The following is a 23,432-nucleotide window of genomic DNA, read 5'->3' on the forward strand; positions in this document are numbered from 1 at the left end:
ACTGGGAGGGAACACTCCTCGCTGGTGATTGTTGTGCAGTGTCCATTCATCTGTTGCTGTTGCCTTTGCTGGGTCTAACCAATATACCAAGACTCAGGGCATCATTGCCTGCAGCGTATGAGATAAACAATTTTGGCTGAGTCACATGAGTACCTGCTGTACTCACAGTGGGTGGTGTCCCCACGTGTAATGGTGGTAATCGTGTCAACACTCTGATACGTCTTTCATCATCTGCCGTGACAGAGTTGTATTGTGTTGTCCTGAAGGCCAGGCAGTTTTCTGAGAACAATTATCTGTTTAAAGTTTTGCAGTTGTTTGAAGGCGAGAAGTGGAGGCGTGGGGAAGGTCTTGGCGAGGTGCTCATCCTCATCAATAATGTGTTGCAGGCTGTGAAGAACATGGCGTAGTGTTTCGGCTCCTGAGAAGTAATGAACAACAAAGGGTACCATTTTGGTTGCAGCTCGTGTCTGTCTCCTAAAGGAAGTCATTCCAATTTCTTGCTGTGACACATTGGAACTGGCAGTTGATAAGTTGAACATTGTACCCCGTTCTTATGAGATCATGCTTGTGTACTTCCAAGTGTCTGCCATGTTCCTCCTCACCTAAACAGATCCTATGTATGCGAAGGGCTTGTCCAGAGGGGGTGGCTGTTTTAATATGTTTCACTAGAGAAGTGTAGCACTGTCAGGTTATCCGTGAGTTTGCGGTACAGAGAAGTGCTGAGATATCCATCCTTGATAGAGCTGCATGTGTTCAAAAATGAGACAGAGACTAAAGAGTGTGGCGAGTGTGATGGTGGGATGAAACTTGTTAATATCACAGTATCGTTGTTTCAGTGACTCCTCACCATGGGTCCAGAGGAAGAAATGTCATCAATATATCTGGTGTATAGTGTTGGTTGGAGGTCCTGTGCAGAAAAGAAGCCTTGTTCGAGCCTCTGTGTGAAAATGTTGGCATACTGGGGTGAAACGTTGGTCCCCATGGCTGTTCTGTGTGTCTGGATGAAGAACTGGTTGCCAAAGGTGAAAATGTGGTTGAGAATGAAGCAGATGCGTTGTAGGACAGTGCTCAGAGATTGGCAGTTGTTGGTATTGAGTACTGAAGCTGTTACCGTGATGCCATCGTCATGAGGAATGCTGGTGTAGAGTACTGACACATCCACGGATTCAACTAGTCCGTGGATGCTGAGCTTCTGGAAGGATTGGATCAGAAGTCTTGATGAATGCTGTTAGTTCACGGTTGTGCTCTTTGGTCAGATCAGCTGGTAGTTGCCGGTCGTGTTCCTGGTCAGTTGTTTGTACACTTCCTTGCAGAAGTCCATTTATTCCGAATTACTCAAAAACTGCAGAAATCCATGTAAGATTCTGTAGCTCCCACTTTAGAAATAGAATCAGTCTGACCTAACATTGGAACACAGACCTTCAATACATTATCTGAGCTGAGATGACACCTATTGTTAAAAGCTATCTTGAGAATGTAAATTTAAAAAAGTTCTGGGATTTACAAATGAAGGAACCAAAACTAACATGGTCATCCAAGATGCAAGCTCACCTGCACACTTTAGCACAGCTGATCCACCCTAAAGTGCAGATCTTTGGACTGTGGGAGAAAGCCAGAACACCCAGAGGTAAACAACACAGACACAAGGGGGAGAACATGCCAAACTTCACACAGACAGTTACCCAAGGGTGGAATCAAACCCAGGCTCCTAGCGTTATTAAGCAGCATTGCTAACCACTGAGCCACCATCCCACTCAGTGCTTTGAGGTTCTGCTTTGTCTTTGCAGCTTTTAACTTCTCATGCACCCTCAGCAGAGGCTGTGTCCTGCTGACATTGTTGGGCCACACCCATTGCACTTCCCTTTCCCACTTCTCCAGCCCAGAGCACAGCGGTTCTTGAATCCTGGCATCAGATTCTGATGCCATCTGTGCTTCTGCTGCCAACTGCAGAGAACGGAGGCAATCCCCGTCACTATTCTGTCCCTTATCTCCCCCTCCCTAACGTTGTTCTTACTCCCACCACCCCACAGTTAGCTCCTCTCCCCTTCAGCCTTCTCTCAGATCCCCTTAACCTGCCTGACCCGGGCTCACACCCTCCTGACCCTGTCCACTGATCCCATCAGAAGGCTCTGTCCGGAGGGAAAGACCATCTCCCGGAATAAAAAGCATTTGATTAACTTTCCGCCTTGCCCTCCCAGTGTGTCAGCAACCTGGCTTCCAGTTCCACCTCTCTGAGCCGAAGGTCCTCCAAGTTGTGTTTGCCCGAGATCACATCATCCAGAGCCTTCCACCTTTTGCAAATCGAAAGACAAGTCTCACCCTGCCCCCTCCCGTGTCTATTGTGTAACTGCTTAATCATTTCTAGTGGCCGAGCAGAGACTGATAGCCAAGTTTGGAACCCATGAGGATGGCCTCCACCAGGACCTTGGGTTCATGTTACATTACAGGTGACCCCACTACACTGTACACATTCTGTCTCTCTGTCTCTCACACACAGCCATACATTCTCACATACTCACGCAGGCACTCTCTCAGATATACGCGCTCTCTCAGATGCACACACATGTACCCCCCCACACTCTCACCCACACACACATCCTCTCACAGACTTATACTCCTGCACACTCTCACTTTACCAAGCATGCACACACGCAAACACACACTCTCTCAGCCAGACCCACGTGTATGCACACACTCACTCACTCTCATGCATGCACACATAGATACGACTATGGGGTTAATTTGCATTTGCAGAATTATGTTTGTAGATACATTTTATTTTGCTCAAAAAGTGCATAATCTGCAGACAGTCAATCCATGTAATATTTTATAAATTCCTACTTTGGAAACAGAATCATTATGACTCAAGACAGACTCGAACTTCACATCTTTCATGTATGGTCTGAGCTGAGATGGCACCTCTTTGTAAAACCTGAAGTTATCTCGAGACTGTGACTTAAAAGAAGTTTTGGGATTTACATACTAATGAACTGAAACCTGCAATCCAATCTAAAAATGAAACACTTAAAAGCAGTCGAGATTTGTTCAATATATCATTTTGCTACAAATTCTGTGTCTTATGATCCTGCTGTACAGTTACCTGACGAAGGAGCAACACTCCAAAAGCTAGTGCTTCCAAATAAACCTGTTGGACTAGAACTGGATTTTTAACTTTGTTTCCAGTGAAGACAGCCCACCCCTCCCACTGCTGCCAGTAAACTTTAAAATGCTGAGGAAACAATGAACCATCAGTCCTGAAAAATGTACGATTCTAATACTACGAGCGACACATTGACTGCTCCTTCTGAGAGAAGACATTGGAAACCTCGCGCTGGAGATTGAAAGAAATTAGCAGCTTTAAAAAAAACCTGTTGGATCTCATAGCCTTCAATGTCTGAGTCCGATGGTAAGTTCAGGTAACTTTTGTTGGGACCCAACTTTGTTGCTGCTTCAGATCGTCCCAGCAAAAAGGTGCACAAAAAGTAGCTTTTTTTAAAACACACAGACAGACACTCAGACACACAGACACACAGACACACAGACACACAGACACAGACACACAGACACACAGACACAGACACACAGACACACAGACACACAGACACAGACACACAGACAGACACACCCCCGCATCCCACTTTCTTCACTATTGGTCAGCTGAGTTGTCCCTTTGTAATTCGATCCTTGGTGCAGCCTTAGACTGGAGGAAGTATTGCTTCACTCAGAAATTGCAACCCATAGTCTGTATGCAAGTAAGATTCTCCCCGCGCATTTGCAGATGGGCTGTCAAGAATCAACTACACTGCTGTGGATCTGGAGTCACATATAGGCCAGACCAGGGAAAGGATGCAGCTGGGACGACTGAGTGAATCCTTTCCCACAAGGGCAGTTTCCTCCCCTAAAGCATGAGTGAATCAGATTGGGGAGTTTGTTCCCCGAAAATGGTTTCATAATGAGATTCTGGACTCCAGATTTCTGACTGAACTCCAAATCCGCCATCTGCTATGGTGAGATTCAAACCCAGGAGTCCCCAGAACTGGGTTATTAATGCAGTCGATAATGGCCGAAGCTCCTTCAATCCCCCTGCGATGGTAGGTGAACTCACTGATGTCTCTGCAGGTGGGAGGAGTGGGTGAAGCCCTTCCCGCACAGTGAGCAAGTGAACGGTCTCTTTGATCCTCCAAGCTGAGTAAGTGGTGTGAAGTACTGTACTTTTCACAGTAACCGCGCTGAATCTCCCTCATTCAGGTGTATCAGTATTCTTCCTGCCACACCAGTTTCCAAGCAGACAAAAGCAATCATTTCTTCTCGACTGGAATGGTTGCTGATATTCAAGTCCCAATGAATCGAGTGGCTCTGTCAGAAGCTGATGTACCTTTTGGTTTCAGATTTCTTTCCCCATGTCTTCCTGCAAAAGAAATCACAAAATAAGTCACGGTCAGTACAGTCAAATGAACATAACATTGGTGACAATTCCTTAGATTGCCAGACACCTGCTGATCATATATTATCCATGACACAGAAACCTGAAAACCCTCATTCAGCAAGGTAGCATTAGGTATATAAAGAGGAAAACTTCATTTAGGTGACAATGACCTGGAACAACCTTCCTACAAAGGTGCTGGAAATGGAGCTGAATCAAGGATATGAAAATGAAATGTCAAGGCTGCTTCAGGAAAGAAAGCCAGTAAAGTTGCTGAAAGACTTCCTGCTGACCTGTTAAATAAAAATGAATACAAGAAATACAGGATGTAATTCCATTACTATATTAGAAGGTGAAAAATCATAGCCATGCAGCGTGTACAACAGTGGATATCAGATATACACCTTATAAAGAAATCATAAAATCCCTGCAGTGCAGAAAGAGGCCATTTGGCCCATCGAGCCTACTCCGCCATTCTTTAAGATCATGTCTGATCTATCCATCATCTCAGCTCCTCTGACCTGCATTATCCTGACTACCCTAAATTCACCTATCATCCAAAATCCCATCGAACTGTGTCTTGAATATGCCTGCTTCTATTGCTTCCTTGGGCAAAGAATTCCTTGGATTCACCACTTTCCAGGAAACGTAGTCCCTCCTCCGCTGCCTTAAACCTACCCCTAATCTTGTTACCTAGTCTAACCCACCAGCAGAAACGACGAGATAGGGTGGGTCTGGGTGGCATGCTGTTCGATGGGTCAGCGTGGACTTGATGGGTTGAATGACCTCCTTCCACACTGTAGGGCTTCTATGATTTACTGCAGTTGTGTTTGCCCAGAACCACAGCTCCCACAACCTCCCAACTTCTGCAAATTGAAAGACAAGTCCCACTCTGCCCTCTCATATGTGTGTTATCTAACTGCTTCATCGCTTCCAGTGAATAGAGCCCACACCTCCCGCTGCTGCCAGTAACCTTTACAATGGTGAGACAACAATGCAATACCTGCAGTACTGAAAACCATAAGACTTCTGATGATACCAGTGACTGATTCACCACTCCTTCTGATGCACAGCATTGGAAATACATTGTTGGGGGCTGAAAGAAATGAGCAGTTTAAAACAAAAACCCACCTAACCCTTCAATAGGCTTCCCGCTCAGGACACTTTACTTAAAACACTTCAATCCCACATTGCAACAAATTCCCACATTCCATCAAAATCCTGGATGTCCTCACTTACTCAGTTGCTGTCTCTCAAATGAAAGATTTCATTGTAGCTTCTGCTCCCAGTAAGGACAAAATATTCTTGAAAGCTGCTCTGAAATTCCAGTCTTCACAACAATACTTCTGCTTTCCTTCAGTCCAAATTGTCTGTGCTGACCAGATATCCCAAATTAACATAGTCCCATTTGTCAGCACTTAGCCTATATCTCTCTCAATTCACCCTGTTACCAGATGCCATTTAAAATGCTGTAATTATACCAGCCTCCACCACTTCCTCTGGCAGCTCATTCCATGCTTGCATCACTCTGTGTGTGTGAGAAAGTTGTCCATAAGGTTCCTTTTAAATCTTTCCCCTCTAATCTCAAATCTATACCCTCTAGTTTTGGACTTCCCTACTATGTGGAGTTTTTGGCTATTCACCCTATCCATGCTCCTTATGAACTTCTATAAAGTCACCCCTCAGCCTCCAATGCTCCAGGGAAAACAGTCCCGGCCTATTAAGCCTCTCCCTATAGCTCAAACCCTCCAACTCTGGCAATAGCCTTGTAAATCTTTGCCAAACCCTTTCAAAGGTTCACAACACTTTTCCTGTAGCAGGGTAACTAGAACTGAACACAGTATTCCAAAAGTGGCCAAATCAATGTCCAGTACAGGGGCAACATGACCTCCCAACATTTGTATTGAAATGCACTGACCTATAAAGGCAAGCCCATCAAATACCCCTTTCACAATCCTGTCTACCTGTGACTCCACTTTCAAGAAACTATGAACCAGGACTCCAAGGTATCTTTGGTCAACAACACTCCCTGATCTGCCTTTCCAAAATCAAAATTTCAAAATGGGATTGAGAAACATATCAGTTGTGATTGAATGGTGGAGTAGATCTGATGGGCTGAATGGCCTAATTTCTGCACCTATGTCATATGGTCTCTTGCTGTCCTGGATACAGTGTGAGAATTAGGAGCAGGAATAGGTCATTTGGCCTTTCCAGTCGGCACCAGCATTGAACAGTTCATAACTGGATATAAATATACCGGCATTTAGGTGGACAGGGTGGGATTTTTTTCACTGCAGCATCGGAGGTTGAGAGATGACCTTAGAGTGGATTATAAAATCTTCAGGGGTATCGATGAGGTGAACAGCAGGTATTCTTTCCCCGGGATGGGTGTTTCAAGGTGAGGGAGCAAACTTTGAAGATGAGAGGAGAAATATTTTAAAAAGACATGAGAAGCACCTTTTTATTTTGAGACAGAGAATGGTTCTGATGTGGTATCAATGTCCAGAGGAGGTGGTGGATGCAGGTACAGTTACAGTGTTTAAGAGACATTTGGATAAGTACATAGAGTCAGAGAGATGTACAGCATGGAAACAGACCCTTCGGTCCAACCCGTCCATGCTGACCAGATATCCCAACCCAATCTAGACCCACCTGCCAGCACCCGGCCCATATCCCTCCAAACCCTTCCCATTCATATACCCATCCAAATGCCTCTTAAATGTTGCAATTGTAATAGGAAAGGTTCAGAGAGTCTGGGCCAAACACTGGCAGGTGGGACTAGTTTAGTTTCAGAACACAGTCAGCATGGACTAGTTGGACTTAATGGTCTGTTTCTGTGCTGTATGACTGTAACTGTTCTATACTGGTCTTAAAACCATTTTCTTACCTTCCCCCAATACCCATCCACTTCTTTGTTCTTCAAAGTAAAATGAACTCAGCCTTGAATACATTCAATGACTGACCTAACTGCAGGAAGACATCCCCACTTCTGAACTCAACTTCTCTTGCTAATATACCACTTGCCTTGCTGATTGCTTGCTGCTCCTGTCTGACGACTGACAGTGACTGGTGTGGAAGGACGCTGAGGCGCCTTTGTCCATCCACACATCATTCCTGATGAAGGGCTCGTGCCAAAAACATTGACTCTCCTCCTCCTCAGTTGCTGCCTAACCTGCTGTGCTTTTCCAGCGCCACGCTTTTCAATTTTGATCTCCTTCATCTCACTTTCACCACATCTCAACATATCACCATTTAAACAATGCGTCTCCTCTCTGCAGTTTTTAAACACCAAAGGCGATAGATTGTGTCACTGCATTTGACACATGTTTGCAAATTGAGACACAGACCTGTTATCAACTTTTCCAGAGTCTGTCTACTCCCTCGATTCACTCTTTCCTTTCAGTTGCTGCAAGTTAACAATTGAACCCCAGAATGAAACAAAAAATGGAAAAAGTGGTGAGAAACAGACTCTTGTACTCACAAAAGTTAGACAGAGGAAGGAAGTTACAGTCTGGGGTGAAGTTCACAGAGAAAGGAGCGGCAGCAGCTTCAGAGCTCACGGTGCAAACTGCACATTTCGACAATGGCCGGCTCTGATTGGCGGGAGGACCTGTCTCCTTCCGGTCCTCCAAGGTTCTTCATTGGTCCATGGAAAGGAGCTGCCGCCCAGTTTCTGCGGGCACCAAGGAATTTGCGCAGTGATTGCTGACACCGCGGAGCATGCTCAGTGTGCAGGAATTTGTTCCAAATTTTAAAGTTTAAAATCATAAAACACCTGGTTATAGTCCAACAGACTTATTTGGAAGAACTAACTTTCAGAGCGCTGCTCCTTCATCAGGTGGTTGTGGAGTATAAGATCGTAAGACACAGAATTTATGATCTTATACTCAACAACCGCCTGATGAAGGAGCGGCGCTCCGAAAGCTGGTGCTGCCAAACAAGCCGATTGGACTGAAACCTGGTGTTGTGTGATTTTTAACTTCGTACACCCCAGTCCAACACGGGCACCTCCAGATCATGACAAATTTTAAGTGTCCAAATGCGAATACGAGAGAAAAATACCAAAGCAACTTTTGTCGAAATGTTTTTCCCCTGTGCCTTGACATGTTATTCCTTTTGCATTTTGTCTGGCTGCTCAACGTTTCTGTCTTTTCCCCAGGGTAGAGGTATTCCAAAACTACAGGGTATAGGTTTAGGGTGAGGGGAAAAGATTTGAAAAGATTTAAAAGGCTAGGAATATAATATTCACCCCTTACAGGGCGAAAGTGAGGACTGCAGATGCTGGAAATTAGGGTCGAGAGTGTGGTGCTGGAAAAGCACAGCAGGTGAGGCAGCATCTGAGGAGCAGGAGAATCGACGTTTCGGGCAAAACCCTTCATCAGGAAATAGCCATGGGGAACTGCAGGGCTGTAGCATAATCGAGTGAGTCTGAGTGGGATGCTGTTGGGAAGGTCGGTGTGAATGGCCTGCAGGGATGATATGCCTTAGCCATGCTTATATTCAGAAAGGGTAGCCCCAAATCTGCTGTGGAAAGAGTGGGTTCCAGTCCGTGGGACACTGACACCAGTCCTGGGGAAGGTGGGATTTGTGCTGTCTCTCGCTTCCCATTCTGCCCCTTATCCATTTACTCCCCATCCACTGCCCCCGCCCTTTCTCCCCTCTTCAAACTGCACCCCGATTCTCTCCCTAACCCTCTGAACCCCAGTCATTCTCTACTCCCCAACCTCTGTCCCCTCTCCATTTCTCTCCCTTCTCCACCACACCAGTCCCCCCGTCCGTCCTTTCTTGTGCCTCAGCCCTCTTTGATCTAGTGGCCGAGCAGAGGCTGATAGCCAAGTGTAGACCGAGTATGAAATACATTTGAGATTGCTCTCAGAATTGCAAGCGGCAAAGACTTTCCCGAACAGCTGCTTCTCATCCAGTCTCCCTGCTGCTATTTCATTCCACCGCATTCTCTGCTCACAGTGTCGTTTCCCCAACGTAGCATGAAGCATAAACTGGGTGACTGCTTCGCAGAACATCCCGCTTCTGCCCGCAGAAACTAAAGGCCCTGACCTTGCGGTTGCCTGCCACTTTAACACATCACACCGAGGACTCTTCGCCCAGGTAAATTCACATTGTTGTGCAGCCTGCATGGTGTTCAGAAATCGTCTTCACGCAGCAATCTTACGGAAAGTCTATTGCAAGGTGGGCATCGCTTTCTTTGCTGCGACCGCGCAGCAGTTAACATCTGAGTCCCAAGTGTCCCCGATGAAGAGAATCCATGTGAAACCTTCACTCACTGAGAGTCATCCCCACCGCCCTGAGCTGAGGGACTGCAGGCGGTCCAACACGGAAGTGACGGTCAAAATTGAACCAATTTTGCTCCCTCAGCCTGTCTGTCCCAGAGACAGGCGGTGGGACGGCATAAACACGTAGCATCGTTCTCACGCAGAAAGAAGCCGTTCAGCCCATGGATTCCACGGCGACTGTCTGTCACTTGTCTCTCTCTGAAGTTATTCACAATCGGTGATCTGTCCTAATCTCGGGGGAATGTGTCTGAGTCGTAATGCGGTTTCTGACATGCCAACCGTCTTATCACTCACGGCCGAACCGGCGTGGTGAATTACTGCAGGGAATGGACAAAAACGTAAGGCATGCGTTTCAATTTTATCAGCTCATTGACATCTCAGAAAAGTGGTTTTACGATTCAATTGAGAGGAACTCGACGGAGAACAGAAGAAGACCACTCAGACGTCCAGAAGCGAGTCACTTCGCTTGCGTGAATTTGGCGAGTGTATAAGTATGATACATGTCACTCAGACACGCGAAGTTTTGGGGAGCAGATGCAGAGGCAAGATATCGTACAGGGCCTCACTACAAAGGGAAGCTACTCAAGGAGAGATTGAGCAATAGCAATAGAGGATGGCATCGATCTATGGGCCTCTGGGCTGTGGAGCCTACACTCTTTCGCTGCACCACTCTGCGTTTGGTGCGCCCACTGTTTTCTTCAGAAGCCTTCAGCTTTTCGACAGGCGTCTGGCATGCACGTTCCAGACTCATATCAAAGATCTCCACGGCTGTTATGTAATATACTGCTGTGCAGAGGTGTGGAGACTGCGTTAGTATGAACATTCTGTTGGTCGAACAAGACCATCGAATTCAATTGTGTGTCCATTGAATCTGCCCCTTTGTCACAGTCAGACAGGGATTTACTGACCCTAACCATTCCCTGTACGAAAACGTTCTTCCGAATGTCACTTTTACTTCTTTTCCTCGTGACTTTAAAACGCTGCTGAATCGTTCCTGAAACTTTCAGACGTGGGAACAATTTCACGGCATCATTTCCAATCTCTAGACCCCTCATGACTTGGACAACTTGCCACGCCGGATTTCAAACTTCTGTTCTCCGAGGAGAGCTGTCCCAATTTTCCAAACTACCTTCATTGCTGACCTTCCTCAAACACGGAACCACTCACGTCAACCTGTTGAACGTTATCTCCAATCATTTCACTTCCCCGCTTCCTGTCCCATTCGTACTCCAGGGAGCCCAGCCTCGTTTAACGAAGGTGCTTTTTGAGGAGTTTAATCGGGCATTTTTGCACAAGTCAAGTTAAGAAAGCCGGGATCTCTCGCAAGACTGCGCGGTAGAAGACCTAATGCAAGAATCATACCCCTAGACCAACGAGCCACAGGCCGCTGGCTCCAGCACCTCCCGAACAAGCTGAGACTTGCTCAGTGTGAAATACATTCGCCATTGTTCTCAGAATCGCAAGCAGCAAAAGAGTTTCCAGAACAGTGCTTCTCATTCTGTCTCCCTGCTCATTTTGTTCATTTTCAAATGAACAAAACCAGCAGGTCTAGTCCAGCTGTGGAGAGAAAGGAGAGATAATATTTTGAGCCCAACGATCCGTCTTCGGAACTGATGGGATGTGTGGGCGGGTAAAGACCGTGGAAGAACGTGGACAAATGATTGAACTCGGTGTTGGGTCGTGAAGGCAGCACGATCTCTCCGTAGAAAATGAGGTTTCGCTCTTCCAGGTTGCGCTGTGCCTTGTGGGAGCACTGCAGCAGATCAGAGACTGAAATGGTGTCATGGGAACACAGTGGGAGGTTGAAGTGACAGGAAACTGGAAGCTGTCCGTTTATGGGAGAAAGGACACAGAACGGGGGATGTGCTACAAAAGTGTATAGAAAAGCCACAACCCAAGACCAGACCCTGAACTACAACACCAAAACACAGACAAGAGAAACTGCATTAGGACACTGTTCAAAAGGGCGATAACACACTGCAGCACTGCCGACCTGTGAAGGGAAGAAGAACACGTCTACAGAGGCTTCACCAAGAACGGATATCACCGCAAGTTCATCCACAATTGCCAAGCAGACAAACAACGGGACGAGGATCTGCCACGACCCAACACACTCACCACTTTACCTTATATAATAAACCTCACAGAACTAATAGCCAGATATCTCCGACCACTCGGATTCATGACAGCCCACATACTGACAGCCACGCTCAGACAACAACTCACCAGAACAAAAGACCCAACCACATCATGTGGAAAAAATATATAGTTTACAAGATTCCATGCAAAGGAATACAGGATTCCATGCAGACAACTAGCAATCCGTAACCATAAACACCATCTACCCATTAAACACTGTCTCTGGTACCCACACAAACACAGATGACAAGGACGATAAAATCGACGAGGACAGCACAACGGTCATAGCACAACTAAACAGGGGACAGCCAGAGAAATCAACAAACACGGCACTCACCCACGGACTCCACCAATAAACACATTGACATATGCCAATCACTGCAAAGAACAACCAGAACCGTCAAACAAAGCAGCAGAAACAGAACCAAATAAATTCCAGAAGACACAGTACAGCAGCGTTTCACAGGTGGCTCCAACGCACTGAAGATGTCACCGAGACAGAGGATATAACGCCTGCAAATGAACTTCCCAGCTCGGCGAGCTCCGACAATCGGCAACCGAGCTACAAAGCTTTCGGCAAATCTTCAACGGAAGTGTAATTCCTGTCGAAATTTGAGAGCATCCTGTTTATGTCACTCAGTTCCTGCAAACAAAAACTTTGTTGTGGTTCTGTTCGCCGAACTGGGAACTTGTGTTGCAGACGTTTCGTCCCCTGTCTGGGTGACATCCTCAGTGCTTGGGAGCCTCCTGTGAAGCGCTTCTGTGATGTTTCCTCCGGCATTTATAGTGATTTGTATCTGCCACTTCCAGTTGTCAGTTCCAGGTGTCCGCTGCTGTGGCCGGTATATTGGGTCCAGGTCGATGTGTTTGTTGATTTAATCTGTGGATGAATGCCATGCCTCTAGGCATTCCCTGGCTGTTCTCTGTTTGGCTTGTCCTATAATAGTAGTGTTGTCCCAGTCGCTTGTCATCTGTGTGTGTGGCTACTAAGGTCGTGTCGTTTCGTGACTAGTTGTTGTTCATGGGTACGGATCGTTAGCTGTCTTCCTGTTTGTCCTATGTGGTGTTTTCTGCAGTCCTTCAATGAGAATTTGTACACTACGTTGGTTTTGCTCATGTTTGGTTTGCTGACCTTGTATTTTTTTGGATTCAGTACCACGTGACCCATGCCGAATACATATTCATGTCCCTGGGGCCAGTATCATTATTGCGTCACAATAGCTGCAGGCCATCGCTGGGCACTTCCTATGACGTCGTGTTGCGGCTGGAATTTCTGGTGACAGTTTTTTAAAGAGGGTCAGGCAGCCCTGCATCGGGGCTTCCCTTCCTTCCACTTAAGTTCAAGGCCTATCAAACCCCGAAATTCCACAGGTATGTCTGGAAGCACTTTTTCCCGATGTTGGCTAATGATTTCTGCAGACATTTAGTAAAGTTTGAACACGGTGAGAGCCATCGGCTTCTAAACCACGTTCCCGAATTACTCGACCAATACTAAAAGCAGTGATAGTGCTATAAAAGCACCGTATGATTACGTCCGAGAAAGACTGTATTCCGCTCAGTGAGTTTGTGTTTCTAAAGCGAGACAAAAGTGACAATGCAAGTGAAACGAACGAAATTGCAGACAGGCTGCCATACCACTCTGTTTCTATCCCCACACAGGGGTGGTTTCTGTGACATGAGTGTGTCTGCAGTGTCTGTGGTCAGACTGTTTGCAATGAATGTCCCAGCCTTTATTTTGGTAAAGTCACACTGATAAAGGACAATTGCTATTTCAGTAATTGTAGTCTGAAGCTGGAATTCGCTAACACTCGGGTTTTATGATCTTACTGTTTTTTTACATCTCAGATTCTTTGGTGCATTTAGTCAGCAAATCCAGCCGTTCACCAAAATAGTTGTAAGTCGAAATGGAGCAAAATTATAGAATTAGGGCCAGCCTTTTCAGGGTACATGTTCAGCAGCACTTCGACACAATGACTTTGTCAGATGTTTGGAAATATCCTACATAAACGGCAGTGGGTACAGGATAATTTGTCAGCTTTAATCCGAAAACAGATTTTTTTTGTTCAGGAAAGGTATTAAGGGACATGGGCCAAAGACAGATAAATGGAGTTAGGCCTCTGATCAGCCATGATTTCTTTGAACGTTGGAACACACTTGAGGGGCTAAATGGCCTACTCATATTCCTATGTTCCTATAATCTTAACTGTTTCCTTGTTGCACATTTCCGGCCTGTTATTGGGGACACAATCTGCCAGCAAATATTCTTCAGTTATTTGTTCTTGAAATATCGAACACAGGCACACCCAGGCATCTTATACCAATATTCGGAAAAACACAGTCACAGAACAGATAACTGATTGAATTCCTGCACTTGAATCTTTAGAAACGTAATGTTCTTGGTTTCCCGATAATGATTCGCTTTCCTCAGTCCCAGATGGAACGACACAGGAAAAAATAGAAAAGCAGCAATGTTCTGGTCCTATAATCTCCAATCTTCTGCTGCCAGTGAAAAACAACAATGCAACGTAAATCGGGGTCGACTGCAACCCGGTCCTAATCTCCCAATGAACCGAGCACAGGCTCAGCAAAACTGAGGGAGATTATGTCCTGATCACGAAACCTGCGAGCAGCGTTGGCAGAGGCCCAAACGAGTCACCCATAAAAGTCAGTCATCTACTTTCTAAACGTGCTCAACTGCTTACTTTATTTTATAGACCTTTGCAAATCCGAAAGTGAGAATTGGGGATATGTGATAGCGAATGGCTGTTTGTGTGTCAGGTTTGCCTGTCAGTTTTGTTGATATTGAAGCGAATTTGCTTTCAAAAAAAGGCAAAAAAAAGACAAACAACTTTACATTCAATAAGAGAAACTGAAGAAAGTGGATGTTAGCGTTGAGAAAGAAGCAAAAAGGAAGTGGAATCTTAATGATTTTCCTGAGTTTTGAGCAGAAAGCACTGGAGCTGTGGACTTCTGCTGATAAATGTATTTATTTTCGTAAGTTTTAAGAAGTTATTTTGCCTTGATAAAAAAAACTGGTCACACCCTGACTATATGTTCGAATACCTCAGTAGTAGAACAAAAGATTTTTATTCTGAATTTGACATCCATATTGTGCAATGTTCCCGTGAAACTTTGCTTTTTGTGCGGAACATTCGCTCTTTCTTCAACTGGCAATCGAATCATATTCAAACTGAGTTTTACTCCCGTTCGTTTTCTTCCTGTCCCCGTTGCTCAGTTATGAGGGAAAGCTGAGAGTGAATGGGAGACAAGTTTGTAGTTGTTGCTTAACGGTGGCACTTGAAAATTGACAGATTCTACTCATGCATCGAGGCCAATAAATGGCTCAATCACACAATTAGAACGGTCCAGTGCTATGGGAATTAATACCAGCCCATATTAAAGAACACTGAAATGAGTAAGATGTGATTCATTTCGAGGAAAGAAATTAAGAAACTTCTTCACCCAGATTATCTCAGAGCAATCGTTGGCTATGGTACTTTTAATGTTACTTTCAAAGCTCATGGAACCACTGGATTGTGACCTGATCTGATACTCAGGCTTTACTAAGTGATTTTGATGCATTTTGTTACAGAGTTGTGACATAGGCTGGGGAGCAATTCCTGTACATAGAGATGAGGAGGGTCGAATCAATGAAACAAGAGGGCGATGCGATAACGAGGACTGTTACCAAATACATTTACCAATCTACGTTCATCCTATCGATTGTATTAACACCACCAACACTTCTCATCAAAATACCTCGAGAGACTTTCATCACAATTTTCTGTGAACAGTTCTACATTAGCTTTGCTGATTGAACCCCAAATTTCTTGAAGTGGCTCCTTATTTTCGGCCCTGATTATTAATCTCTCTACGCATGGGAATGGATCCTTCCCAGCCGCTCTATCTCTCATCAATGTGTGTAGTTCAATCCGATCTCCCATCAGCCTCCTCTGTCCTGATCAAATCCAGGGGAACAGGAAACGTTGGGGCTATGGCGCGGACAGGACAATCCCAATACTCACCTTTACTGTTTGAACTATTCCATGAGTAAGTTTAGACCACATCTTTGGGCGTGTAGTTGTGGCCGAACACTTAAGGTGTTGGCGTAGAGATCATTTGGGGCTCCCCGCCCAGGGTGGTAACCTGCTGAATATGCTTTCTTCGCTGGCGATTTTAAATGACTTCCTGTTGGTTGCATTATCGCTCAAACTTCACAAAACCCGTCTCAATAAAGACCCGTTTTCTCATGTCTGGGAATTGATTGCCATGCAGGAAACTCGGGTTCTGAACAAACAACGTACCAGACTCACAACGTCAGCTCTGTTTCCCTTTCCACAGATGCTGCTCGACCCGCTGGCTTTCTGCAGTATTCTCTGTGTTTCTTAGGCACAAGTGCTGCTTTTCATTCAAGAACTTCAATCCCCGTCCTCTGGTAACTGACTCTGGTCAGTGGCAATTGGTTCTTCTGATCATTAATCTGATCATTCCCAACGCTTCTTCTCCCACCATTACCAACAGCCCCAGGAAATCTCCAGTTAACCTTCTTTGCTCCAAAGCGAACATTCTCAACCTTGGGAATGTCTCCCGAAAATGGAAATTCCTCATCCCTGGACCTGAGGCAAGGCGTACAATTGGGAAGAGATTTTGGCAAAATATTGTCAGTTAGGCAATGGAAAAATGTTCATGAAGCAAAACAGAAATCCCAGTCTCCAGCTTTGTGAACCTTTAGAAACACGTTGCGAAGCGGATTGAGAGGAGAATGAAAGATGACCTGTCCGACTGAGCAGAGACAGTCCAGACATCCTTCCCTTGTTGAAGAGGCCGGGAGGTTGACTCTGATGTTCTCGGCACATGAACTGATCTGAGACATTGAAAGAATTGTCGTTCCTGCACATCAGGAATTCAAACCCTTTCTCGCCTCCGCGCCAATGAGAGAACTGGGGAACAGGCAAAACACTGAAAGGCTGGAAGGGCGACGGCCCCGGAGTAAGAAAGCTAGTTCCTCGTGACATGGATGTGTCTGCAGACTGTCCCCGGTATCTCCACAACACATCTCCCAGGCTTGATTATGGAAAAGTAAAACTGATAGACAACAATTGTAATTCTAGGCGGGGAGGCTGAATTATAAAATCACTAAGCGATGGTGCCGAATTCATCACCACCTGTCTTTGTGGCGCAATTGGTCAGCGCGTTCGGCTATTAACCGGAAGGTTGGTGGTTCGAGACCCCCCGCGGGTGGTGTGTTCGCTGGACTTCGAAGCCGTGCGCTTTTAATGGGGTCAGGAAAATGCTCCCCAAACGGACATATTCTCCACAGAGGGGTTTCTGAATTGAATTAATGTCGAACGAAAAGGGCTGCGTCTGCTGAGAAGACGAGACCAAAAGAGAAACTCCGCAGGTTTGACAGTACCTGTCGGAGAAAACAGAATTCTGAAATGTTGCCTCTGATTCTCTTTCCGCAGATGTTGCCTGACCTGCTGAGTTCCTCCTGCAATTTCTAAATGAAAGCTCATTTCATCTTTTGGGGTGAAACACCTAAATATCTGCAAACACCATGTGCAGATATTTAACCCTTTCGAATCACTGTGAAGTGATTGGATTCAAACAAACTCTGCGATGATTCACTCTTTCTCAGCTCCACTGGCAGACAGACCTGGGAAGTCAAGCTGTCAGTGTGGTTCTGTATTCGTGGGCCGAGTGGTTAATGCGATGGACTTGAAATCCATTGCGGTTTCCCCACGCAGGTGTGAACCCTTCCGAGTACAAAATGAGAAATGTCGTCGAAAAGAAAGGGAGCTTGCTCCCCGGCTTCTTCTTTAAGATTCAAATCTGTGGAGGGGGAAAAATATTTCACTCAAATTGGGACTGGTGGGAATCTGCAACCCACTGCCTGTTCGGGTGGAACAAGCAGATACCCGCAGAGCTTCTTTTGAGGCTTTGAGCAAAGTGTTTGGAAATGAGACTAGAACAGTGAGGTGCTTGAAATCGTGATCGAAATGAAGCAGGCACCTGAGGACAAGGGTGTTTCCTTTGCCAGTGAAAGATACTGCTTCACAAAGTTGGGCCTGTGGAAGGGAATCAGTGACGGTGATTATCTTTGGTTGTTCACATTGTGAATGAACCCATTGCTGCGCATGTCCGTGTTAACGTCAGAACTCTGCAGCATGGTGGCGTTAGATACGCACAGGGCCGGGGCGCAATGGATGATGCATCTGACTCCACCTACCTGTTTGAAATGCAGCTCACAGCTTCTTCACACGCCCCAATTAATCTTCTCATTGTCCTGAAGCCGGCATACGGTTTGAATTCCCGATCTGCGGGAATGAGAATCCTTTCACTGTCTCGCGTCAGTAAATGTCCCTGAGAACATCGGAGTCAACACACAGCGCAGTCAGATGAGGGGAAGCTGAAATAGCCCCACATGCTGCTCACGGGCACATTTTATTCTCCCCAACTCAACGCCTCAACCACTGCGGCTCCTGGCAGTGGAAAAGAAACAATCACCAAAACCCAGTCTAAGCTCTGTGAATCTTCAGAAAATCAGCAAACGTTCATCCCTTCGGATTTTCTATCCTGGGCTGACAGGGATGGGTTTTGTTACTCTTTTGTAGGACATTGCAAGTGGATGTTTTGCAAAAAAGCACCACAATGCAATCTGATTAATCAGGACCTGGATGTTTTCGGTCTTTGAATGTAAGTGTTGTGCTCCAGAACTTTGCTGTTCACAGTTTATAATACTCATCTTCCCATTCCCCTGTATCACTTGTCGAAAATGTTTAATTTGTGTCTTGTAATCCTTTCACTGTCTGCTAATGAGGATAGCGTTTCCGTGTTTTACCTAAATTATCTTGACCTTGCATACCTCAAGCCTCAAGCGAATTTCACGAGAAACCTTCTCCAGTTCAAAAGCCAACTGTTAATGATGGCTCTGTTTCTTGTCACGTGTCCAATTTCAGATCGATGTTGTTAATGTCCCTTCTACTCCTTCAGATCCAGGTTTCGCTCACAGGGCTAGAACAGAACTGTCACCAAATACATTTACCAATCTACGTTCATCCTATCGATTGTATTAGCATCATCAACATTTCTCATCAAAATAACTCGAGAGACTTTCATCACAATTTTCTGTGAACAGTCATACATTAGCTTTGCTGAATGAACCCCAAATTTCTTGAAGTGGCTCGTTATTTTCGGCCCTGATTATTAATCTCTCTACGCATGGGAATGGATCCTTCCCAGCCGCTCTATCTCTCATCAATGTGTGTAGTTCAATTCGATCTCCCATCAGCCTCCTCTGTCCTGATCAAATCCAGGGGAATAGGAAACGTTGGGGCTATGGCGCGGACAGGACAATCCCAATACTCACCTTTCCTGTTAGAACTATTCCATGAGAAAGTTTAGACCACAACTTTGGGCGTGTAGTTGTGGCCGAACAGTTAAGGTGTTGGTGTAGAGATCCTTTGGGGCTCCCCCGCCCAGGGTGGTAACCTGCTGGCTATGCTTTCTTCGCTGGCGATTTTAAATGACTTCCTGTTGGTTGCATTATCGCTCAAACTTCACAAAACCCGTCTCAATAAAGACCCGTTTTCTCATGTCTGGGAATTGATTGCCATGCAGGAAACTCGGGTTCTGAACAAACAACGTACCAGACTCACAACGTCAGCTCTGTTTCCCTTTCCACAGATGCTGCTCGACCCGTTGGCTTTCTGCAGTATTCTCTGTGTTTATTAGGCACAAGTGCTGCTTTTCATTCAAGAACTTCAATCCCTGTCCTCAGGTAACTGACTCTGGTCAGTGGCAATTGGTTCTTCTGATCATTAAACTGCCCATTCCCACCGCTTCTTCTCCCATCATGACCAACAGCCCCAGGAAATCTCCAGTTATCCTTCTTTGCTCCAAAGCGAACATTCTCCACCTTGGGAATTTCTCCCCAAAATGGAAATTCCTCATCCCTGGACATGAAGCAAGGCGTACAATTGGAAGAGATTTTGGCAAAATATTGTCAGTTAGGAAATGGAAAAATGTTCAAATGTTCATGAAGCAAAACAGAAATCCCAGTCTCCAGCTTTGTGAACCTTTAGAAACACTTTGGGAAGCGGATTTAGAGGAGAATGAAAGATGACCTGTCCGACAATCCAGACACCGTCCCCTTGTTGAAGAGGCCGGGAGGTTGACTCTGATGTTCTGGGCACACGAACTGATCTGAGACATTGAAAGAATTGTCGTTCCTGCACATCAGGAATTCAAACCCCTTCTCGCCTCCGAGCCAATGAGAGAACTCGGGAACAGGCAAAACACTGAAAGGCTGGAAGGGCGCCGGCCCCGGAGTAAGAAAGCTAGTTCCTCGTGACATGGATGTGTCTGCAGAGTGGGATCAGACTGTTCAGTGTCTCCACAGTAAATGTCCCAGACTTTATTTATGAAAATTAAGACTGATATACCACAATTGTAATTCTAGGCGGGGCAGGCTGAATTTTGAATTCACTAATAGCCTCCCCTAAGCGATGACCGTTTGTCGTTGCCTTTCTCTGTGGCGCAATTGGCCAGCGCATTCAGCTGTTAACCGAAAAGTTGGTTGTTCGAGCCCACCCAGTGGCGGTGTGTTGGTTGCTCCTCCTAAGCTTGGGTTGTGTGCTTTTAATGGGGTCTAACAAACAATTTCCAGAACAGCTGCTTCTCATTCTGTGTCCCTGCTTCCGTTTGTCCCGTCTCCAGGAACCGGGCCCTCTCGACTGGCAGAAAATTAAACCGTTTTCTTTCGAAACTTTTCTCTGACACCTGTGTGACCAGTGACAAGTATTGCCCTCCTCAACATAGGGTACAGAGATCAGGAGAAGACCCCGCAGACCTCCACGAGTGTGTCATCTCAAATGTGCACATTGGGCCAGTATATCAATGTGAAATATTTATGTCGAAGTGTTTTGGGAAGCAGATGAGTAGGCGAGGTGCAGAACAGAGCGCCCTGATACGGAAAGCTGCTAAAGAGGACATTGAGTGAATAGGAGAGATGGTTTCCCTTCTGGGTGATGCTCCCATCACGCACCCGCAGACATATCGCCGACGTGCAAATATAAACTCTGTCGAAATTCCCACATTCTGTTTTTTCGAACTGTGATTTCGCTCAAAAGCACATAATTTCAGCACTCGCAAAATCCAAACTTTAACAAATTGCTCATAGATGTACTTTGCGGACACCCGGAAAAAGTTCTTCCAAACGTACCTGGGGAATTTCGGTCTGAGGGCTCTTGAACTTTAAGTAGAATGACGGGAAGTTTGCCTCGAGGCTCTGTAATGTGGAGATGTGTTCACCATGTTAACTGGTAGTGGTTGACCATCCCAGTGCTTCCCGATGCAGGGTTGCCCTTGACACACAGGGAGGTTTCTTTGATAAACTGTCCCGGGGCTTCCAGCCGTACCGTGACGTCATAGGGCGAGCCCCCGGTGATGGCCTGCAGCTGCTGTGACGCAATAATGATGCTGGCCCCGGAACATGAATACAAATTAGTTCGTGAGTCACGTGGTACTGAATTATTGGATGGAATGTTCTTTCAACTTCACGGATTTATATGTGAGAGGAGGTAAGTGGGCAGGGTTACACCTCGGGTCCACTCTTCCTTCACTCTCAACGCCCCACTCCCACCTCCCATTGTCCCAAGGCACTTTATCCTCCAACCGCCAAATGTGTAACACCTGCCCATTTACCTGCTCCCTCCTGAATATCACAGGGCTCGAAAATACCCGCCAGGTGAAGCAGCACTTTACCTGCACATTTGCCACAACCTAGTCTCCTGCATTCGCTGCTCACAGTGTGGTTTCCCCAAAGTAGCATGAAGCATAAACTGGGTGACTGTTTCGCAGAACATCTCAATTCTGCCCGCAAAAAAGGCCCTGAGCTTCGGGTTGCCCGCCACTTTAACACGCCACCCTGTTCCCTGGCCAACATCTCTGTCTCAGGCATGCAGCAGTGTTCCAGCAAAGCTCAGCTCCAGATGGAAGAACAACGCTTCATTTTCCACTTGAAGACCCTACATGCCCCCTTTCTTCAATATCGAGTTCCATGACTTGAGGGCCTGAAATCCGCCATGTCCTATTCTCTCCTATTCACGTAACGTGGTCTTTAGCAGCTTACCCGTCTAAGGGTGCTCTCTTCTGTACCTCTCCTTCTCATCTGCTTCCCAAAAAACTCAACATGAATATTTCACATTGATATACTGGCCCAATGTGCACAGTTGAGGTGACACACTCGTGGAGGTCTGCGTGGTTTTCTCCTGTTCTCTGTTGAGGAGGGCAATGCTTGTGGTCATGTTCAGATGCGCATATTTACACGGAAAAGGGAAGAGAATGATACGAATTGAGACACGCGTTTACTTACGGTGTAGAACCAGCAGAGCGAAGGTGGGCCGCATGGCCTCCGTCTACGCTGTGACATATGTTATGATTCAGAGTTAAATCACAGTTCGATCAACAGAATGTGGGAATTTAGAAAACAGTTCACATTCACACAGCCTCCGTACGTCTGCGAAACACCATATAACACGACAGCAGTGGAGATCTTTGACACCAGTCTCGAACTTGCCTGTCACACGCCAGACGAAAGGGTAAAGGGATCTATGGAAAACACTGCGTGCGGGAAAGTAGAGTGGCGCAGCGGGAGGGTGCTGGGTTCATGTCCCTCGATCGAAACTGTCGTCTGCTATTGCTTCCCTTTGTACCGGGACTCTGTTCTGTGTCTTGCCTTTGCCTCTGCTTCCCAAATCTACGAACATCTGAGCTGAATATGTCACTAAACACGGGCCCAGTTTACACAATTGAGGGGAAGTGCTTGTGGAGATTTGAGTTGTTTTCCGCCAGTCTGCTCTGAACTGAATCCTAACACCTCTTCTCTGAAATGGGAATGAGCTGATGAAGTTGAAACAATTCGAATTCGAATCCCTACCGTGTGGAAACAGGCCCTCCTGCGCAACATTCCTTATCAACCCTCCGAAGAGTAACCCGCCCAGACCCGACATTTACTTCTGACTGATGCGCCCAACCTACCGACCTCTGGGCACTATGGGGCAGTTTAGCATGGTCAGTCCACCTAACCTGCACATCTTTTGACTGTGGAAAGAAACCGGAGCACCGCAGGAAACCCACGCAGACACGGAGAGATTGAACAAACTCCACACAAACAAGCCGCACACGGGTAGGATCGAATTCAGTTCCCGTTATGAGACAGCAGGGTTAACCACTGAGCCACAAAGCCACATTATTTGCGGTCGTATTCATTCCCTGCAATAATTCCCCACTCCGGTTCAGACGTGAATGACAGGACGATCAGCATTTCGAAAGCAGCATCACCACACAGACACAGTTCCCATGATGAGGACACATATCACCGATTGGGAATTATCTCGGAGAGATACAAGTGACAGAGAGTCACATGGAAATGATGGACTGAACGGCTTCAGGCTGCGGCCAAATGACGTCACGCGTTGATGCCGTCCCTCTCCCTGTCTCTGGGACAGAGCGGCTGAGGGAGAAACAATGGCTCATTTTCAACTTCATCTGGGACAGTTGGGGCTCAGATGTTCACT

Source organism: Chiloscyllium punctatum, chromosome 36, assembly GCF_047496795.1.
Source record: "Chiloscyllium punctatum isolate Juve2018m chromosome 36, sChiPun1.3, whole genome shotgun sequence".
Classification (NCBI taxonomy): domain Eukaryota; kingdom Metazoa; phylum Chordata; class Chondrichthyes; order Orectolobiformes; family Hemiscylliidae; genus Chiloscyllium; species Chiloscyllium punctatum.